The 7,500-nt window shown below is 38.5% G+C and overlaps 1 long non-coding RNA gene across 1 annotated transcript; it reads right to left on the bottom strand.

The window, feature by feature from the left end:
- Positions 1-201: 201 nt before the first annotated feature.
- On the bottom strand, positions 202-6,327 carry LOC138028980 (uncharacterized). The gene is made up of 3 exons (XR_011127785.1): positions 6,120-6,327; positions 5,591-5,712; positions 202-2,438 (listed from the first exon to the last, which is right to left on the bottom strand). It is a non-coding gene; the product is annotated as an uncharacterized lncRNA (long non-coding RNA).
- Positions 6,328-7,500: the final 1,173 nt, after the last annotated feature.

The raw sequence follows: 7,500 nt of genomic DNA, 5'->3' as shown, positions 1-7,500 counted from the left end.
GGTCTAGTGAAGTGGACGAAGAAGATTCCGAGGAGGATACTGGTGACGATACTTATGTTGATGAATTTAGTAAAGAAGATCATTACAGTGACTCTGAAGGTGATGTAGAGAAACGGGAGACTGCACCATTCAGAATGCTTTCATGTGCCAGGTGATAGCAAGCCTTTTTCGTTGGACACTCGGGTAAGCAATCCCACGCAGTTACAAATTAATAAGCTCTGTCTTTATTGGCTCCGTTCTCCAGTAATTTCATGCGTCCTTTTGAGACTTATCATTAACTTTTTCGTACAACACTTTCGATGTCCTAAAATTATATTTTCCCTATCATTTCTCCAGTTGGGATTTTAGTAGCAGGGACTGGGATTTCTAAGAAAACTTGCCACTGGAACACAGATTTTGTCCAAACTTGGAAATGGGAAATGGGATTGCTCCTTGCCCCCCCCCCCCCACCCCCCTTCCCATTCTTCCTCCATGACCCTCAATGAGGAGATACCGAGTTCGAATCCTACTTAGGCTGCCTTCTGTGAAAAGTGTCTACGATGCGAAAAAATCTTACTCATGCGCAGCCAAATCGTGACCCCCCCAAAAGTCCAAAGTCCAAAAACGGTCGAACAAAGTAATGGAGACAATTTGAAGCCAAGGGAGACTTCATTGCATAACTTGCAATGTCTTCTGTTGGCCGGTAGTTAAAAGTTCTTTTGACAGATCCAATTAAATTACGAATACCACTCCATGGCCACACTGATAAATGTGTGGGCCGGAGAGTTTCCTGGGGACCGCCTCTCAAACGTTCCCAAAAGTTTTCGTGTCGGAAAAGTCATTCGTGAAACTGCTAACCGCAAGCTTTGGAAAGCCGATTTTTTCACCATGTTTTCAACTTGAAGTGGTACTATGATCAAATTTTTACCCCTTGATTTCTTGAGTGTATCACATAGAATTCCATGAAAGAACAAAAACGCCATTTACCGTTTGCAAATACCTGCACTAGTTCTGGAGATATTTAAGTAAATATTGAAAAATGGGTAAAATATGTAAATGAGATGACTGATGATGTCATACACTCAACCCAATATTATATTGAGTATATAAATAGGGCTACCTTGGCCAGTTTGCAGTGCAGACCATTGAAAATTGGTAGTCTAATAGTTCTACAGGAAACACACCTATGACTATAAAAAATTCTGTTCCCATGGGAACTCACTCTTTTCCAGTCCCCACCCACTTGATTTCAATATGTTAGTGATTTTCAGCTTGAAAAATGTTAAACAAGGCCACAAACTCGAGCTGACATATTTATATGCTTGCTGGATCATGCATATGAAGTGCTGTTAGCAAATATCAAAATGGAATGCCAAAGGTGGCCAGAAAAGCTTTTAATATTGGGGAGGTCTGGAACCCAGTATGATGCCATGGTAACAGAACTGTTAAGCTCATATTGTGGAGAACATTTAGTAGAATCGTACTGCAAAAAATCAAAAATTTCTGATTCAAACTGGCTGAGATATCTCTTTTCATCATATTTGAACAAAATTCGGTTGAGTGTATGACGTCATCACTTGGCTAATTTGCATATTTTAACAACTCGAATATCTCTGGAACGAAAAGAGATAAAAGGAAAGGAAAGGAAAGGAAAGGAAAGGAAAGGAACTTTATTTAAGTGTCTAGTCGTTCTAGTGCTGGAGCGCTAATTGGGGACACTGTAAACTGAAATGAACAATGAAAGTAATATAATAAATATTTGAAAAAAAGTAAACAGCATTTTTCTTCTCACACAGACTACTTGTTTATGTTTCAGAATTGCTTAGATAGGAAAGATGCGATTTTCGTCAGAGTACCCCTTGAAATCCTTTCTGTTCCAGATGGAATTGTGACACTCGAAAATGGCCAGAAAAGTTAGGCGACGTTCGAGAAACGGGCCCTAGAACTCCCCACAAATACTAAATTTTGATTATCTTAGCCAGTGATGTTGGAGCTGGTCCACATCTTTTATCTGACGGTCTTGGAGCACAATATCGATGAGTAGCTTTTAATCCCTGGTCAGTGCATTCCTGCTGTTCTTCATCCTTGCCATCGTTGCAACAGTAAGAACACTTTTGGCAGTCACGAGTTAAACTGCGGTAGAAATATCCTTGGATACAAGTCCCACTGCAAACTGTGTCAGACTCACCGGTGCAATTCTTGGTGACTATTTCATGCTCTGCACATTTATGACATGATTTGCACCCGCTGTAATCATACGCTTCTGAAAACGTCTTTCCATAGACACATCTTTCGCAGTGAATGTCAGTCGGTGGATATGTTATATGTTCTCCACAATTTGGGTACAATCCCCAACCAGGGTGGCACGGTGAACAATGTAAACAGTTTTTAAAGCTACCATTTGGCCAGGTGACATAAAAAAAGTTTGGCTCACACTTTTGAATGCACTCAATCAAACCCTAAGAAAGAAAAGAATAAACTTAGATAAACTAAATTGGTTAGGTAACAACCCATTTTCTCATGCATATAGTTTGCATTGAATTAAAAATAGAATAGATTGTAACCTGAGCAGTACTTGTTCAAAACCTGATAAGCACCAATAAATTGAGGTAAACTTCCATGGTAACGTGTTAAACTATTTGATCAAGTCCTCAATACAAGGAATGATTGATTGAGTTGCCAGTAATCGGTTCCCCCTTTATACGCAGAGGTTTCTGGGATCGCTATGGGGCAAACATTGCAAGTCGCGACAAGAAAATGCATGGCGGAAACTTATTTCGACGTCCAAAAAATGATTTTAGAGAGAGATCAACGCTTTTTTCGACACAGATTTATCCGAAATCGATTTGGGCAATGTTGATACGTGGCAAATGTAAGTTTTTGTTTGAATAACCGTGAAATATGAGATAAAATTTACTCGGGTTATATGGAGGTATATCTATGACAAAATTCAATGATCAGTATTTGAAATAAAATCGTCCAAATCATGAATGCATCAATCCAAAGCTGAATGGTAACAAGCCGATTCTGCAAATGACCATCACGGAAAGAGACATAACGCAGAGAGGCATAACGCAAATAGCCATAACATAAAGAGGAATAACGCAAAGAGGCATAACGTAGAAAGGGATAATGCAGCAAAGCATAACGCAAAAGGCATAAGGTAAAATAGCCATAACGCAAAGGCCCTTTGAAGAATTGAGACTAGCTGTGTACTCCGTAAATAATTTCAGCTCTAAAAAAACGTCAATTGATTGTTCAAGGGAAAGAACATATAATCGCTATCGAACTTTTTTGTCCTGTTTAAGTTATGCCTCTGCGTTATGGCTCTGCGTTATACCTCATTGCGTTACCCTTTTTGCGCTATGGCCATTTGCGTTATGCGTCATTGCGTCATGCCTTTTCGCGTGATGCCTACTTGCGTTTTGCCTGTTCCCGTTATGGCTATTTGCGTGATGCCTATTTGCGTTATGGCTGTTTGCTTTATGGCTATTTGCGTTATGGCTTTTTGCGGTATTCCTCTCTGCGTTATGCCTCTTTCCGTGATGACCATTTGCAGAATCGGCTTGTTGCCATTCAGCTTTAGATTGATGCATTCATGATTAGGACGATTTTATTTCAAATACTGACAATTGAATTTTGTCATAGATATACCTCCATAGAAATGAGCGATGAGAAACATGAGGAAACCTGTTTGATTGAGAAAATTCCAACGGTTTTCGAGCCGCTACAATTTTCTACAAACTCAGCTCTGTATTAACAGCACAATGATTCTGCTCAAGCAAACCATTTCAATCTTTTTTTTGCCTCGAGGCAGCTGTTTTAATGCTCCTTTTCTATAGAATACAGCAGTCTCTGTTTGATGGATTTATATAACACTGGGAATTCATATCTGATATGCCCCAGCTGTTACATGTAAACAAACCTTTTTTTCTGTCAAACCATGATCTACATGTAAAGTCACTGGATCTAAGCAAACTTATCAAGCTCCACTATGACTTCGTCCAATACAAAAGCGTCATCTTCATATACTAGTTCTCTGTAGATCTGATCTTTGGAGCAGGTCTTTGAGGTTTTGGTACTCCCACAATCATACTCTCTTATGTACAAAGTTGGTGTAGTACATTTAGAGGTTCTGTAACCTTGTACAAAATTATTTCAACAGACCTCGAAACCTTGAATTGGTCACGATTAATAGCTCTAGCCCACGACAAACATCATTGTTATTCCTGAGTGAGTAAAATCTAAATATTCCAACGTGAGGAAGAATCTTTTGCTTCTCTGGGTACCTTCGATCGTTGTCACAACCCCGCACAGCACAATGATCGCCACTAGGCACATTTCCAATATTATTTGAATTGCTAAGTTTAGAAAGAGGCCAAAAGCCAGCCCATACACACGTAAATACAACTGAAAAGGCTTTACTGAGTCATTTTCTCCAGATTTATTCCTAATTTTGTAATACTTTGAGACCATTTCACAACAAATTTTACGCAAGCAAGGAAGTTAATTAGCAAATTTTTTCTCATATTTGACGGTTATTCAAACAAAAACTTTCACTTGCTACGTGTCAACATTGCCCAAATCGATTTCTGATAAAACTGTGTCGAAAAAAGCGTTGATCTCTCTCCAAAATCATTTTTTGGACGTGAAATAACTCTCTGCCATACATTTTCTCACAACAACTTGCAATGTGTGCCCCCTGGCGATCCCAGAACCCATTGCGTATAAGGCATGAGGCAACGACTTGTGACGTCATGATGTAAAATCACAAAAAATGGAATATCTCTGAAGACGTTTTCTGTATAGAAATGAAACTTTTTGCAGTTGTTATACTCATTACAAAGTTCCATGATATGGCACAGTGTGATGTATCCATAGCAACGCAATGGGTTCCAGGCCACCTCCATCCAAAGGGTAAAATCAGAGTTTCCCTCCCCAATAAGGGTTATTTGCTCTTGATGTTCATTCAGTGCGTGTGACCGAATATGGACATTATACAGCACAAGTACAAGGAAGTCTGTTAGACTCTGAAGGAACAAAGAAGGCATTTTCGATATCGGAAACTTAGAGGTCTGGTAACGAGTATGTTGCTATGGTGACATCATAATCACTATTGCAATCTGTAGTTTTGGTAGCACATTAACCCTGCAAAATTTCAACCTCGCAGACTTAGTATTTGCAAAGATATTCCATGTTTTGTGATCTTACATAATTTTGGTATCCACCATGTGACGTCACAAGTCATCTAATTTGCATAACTCAAAATCTTGAATAGCTCGGCTACCAAGAGTGCTATCACAATAAAGTAAACGCTGTTCTTCACCATTTTGAAAGTTCTTTCGAACAAGCTAATAAAAAAAATTGTGTCATATGCACCTTAATAAGCGTTATCTTAAAAAGGATTACAATTTTTTTTACAAGGCAACTATGAAAATTAAATGCCTTACATGAAGAGCTAGCAAAAGTATTACCGGTATTTTAATCAGGTTATTTTAGGTACCGGTGCAAAGTCCATTAAATTCAATTTATGTTATTACAGAATTGTCATAAGAGAGAGAACACAATTTTAGTTAACTGCGAACTTAAATGTAAAACAGAATTTACTTACCAGAAGCAAACAGCCACAAAAACTCAATAAAGATAACAAAAACGTAGGTCTCATGTCTGTCAGCTGACTCAAGGCAGTCGTAGTATCTCAAGTACTCATCATGGATGCAAGCGTACTAATTTCTAAACAACGGACAAGAGATGCACGTTAATTAACTACGGTTAATAAGGAATGCACTCATATTGTTCGTATCATGATCAGTCAAGTACTGTTCTGTTTCTGTTAGAAACGGCGATCACTAAATTAAGTTACGTCGACGAAAGGGATTTAAACAAGCTGACCGGAATGTGAAGAAATGTACGCTAATAACTTTGCGTAAAACGTCTTCGCAAGGGCTGTGTTATTGACCGAAAAAACAAAGAAACGTTTCCTTGAGATTTAGCAAAGGAAATAAGGTATATCATATGACGCATCGAGAACTGTAAATTGGATCACGCGTGCACCTCTATGAAATTGACATTATGCAAACATAAACCACACACAGTTATAAAGTAATATACCGAAATCGATCCTGCAACTGGGCACCCACCGTTAAGTTCTTAGCTTTTGACTGTGTAGAGACAACCGCAAAATAAGTCGTGGGTGAGGAAAGAACTGTGAAGCCTTCTCCTGATCAGAACCAACCTCCAAATTTCTTGCTGAGGCAATCAAATCCTTAAATTTTGTGTTATTGATAGATCTGACGAACTACGTCAAGGTACCCATCAAGTCAATCAGAATAGAATCGAAGCGTGTCACCCCGACCCTTTGTGATGCCTCACGACAGGTAAGATTGCGTGACTGAAAAAAAAACTACATTGTCTTCTGTTCGTTGTAGTAAAGCAATCGAAGGAACTGAAACTTCTACTCTGCCGTTACTTTCACTTGGGTGTGAATTTTCACCTTGAGTACGTGCTAGATAAAAAGAAAAAAACCACACTTTGCGTGCCGTGTTTAGAACTTCCAATCTTGTCACGCGATTTTTGCAAACTCACGCATGTTCAGGTACAATCACATTTAGCCCAAACTCGCATTATTCGTAGCGTAACGGATAATATTTATAAGATTTATATATAGAAAAAAAAAACCGGCAAATCTTTGCTTATGGTGAAGAAAAGAAAAGAATGAAAGTTAGCTTTGCTGGCTTTGCTACATAGTAGCGCGGTGTCATGTTGATAACCTCCGATTCCCTTTTAACCTTGGTTCCTTATTTGGCACTGATTTGGTTTAAAATAATCACTGTATAATAGCTTAGTTCGAATATGGAATCTCATGGGACGCCATCGTTTTTTATTCTTTCTTCAACTATGTTAAGCTGGAATGAATGGGCTGCGATATCAGGTTTTTTGACTATTTCCGATGTCATCGTGACATCATTTTCCAGTGAAGACGTAAAATCAAGTTCATTCATTCAAAAAACTGTATTTACAAATCATTACAAAGCAGGCTGGAAAAAGAAAACATGGTCATACCGTAGTTTTATACTTCAAGGATACGAAACTTCTGCGAATGTATATGCACTTAAAGGAACGAAGACTTGAAGATTTACAAGAACAATTTGAGGCAAAGAGGGAGACGTAAGAGTACCAGTTGCAAATGTCTGCTGTTTGCCTGTAGTCAAAAGTTTTTTTTGACAGATAAGAATTTGAGTTCGATAAGTCTTAACGACATATTATTCTCAAATCCAATGCCTCAGTTTCAAAGCGAGTCCTGAGGCACAACCATTCAAATGGAAATGAGTTGCGTATTTATAATTCTTATCCTTATTTCCCTTACAATAGTTGAGCACCAAGACTCACTTCGAAATTGAGACTCGGAAATGACCCATTAGATTACGATTAACTTGTGACTGATAAATTCGGGCACTGCCAATCGCTAGCTTTGAAAAGCCAATCTTTTAAACATGTCTCCAAGGTAACAAAATGCAAAGT

This window comes from Montipora capricornis, chromosome 13 (assembly GCF_036669925.1).
Source record: "Montipora capricornis isolate CH-2021 chromosome 13, ASM3666992v2, whole genome shotgun sequence".
NCBI classification, from domain to species: domain Eukaryota; kingdom Metazoa; phylum Cnidaria; class Anthozoa; order Scleractinia; family Acroporidae; genus Montipora; species Montipora capricornis.
The sequence above is the reverse complement of the archived record's forward strand: the minus strand, read 5'-3'. Positions and strand labels throughout refer to the sequence as shown.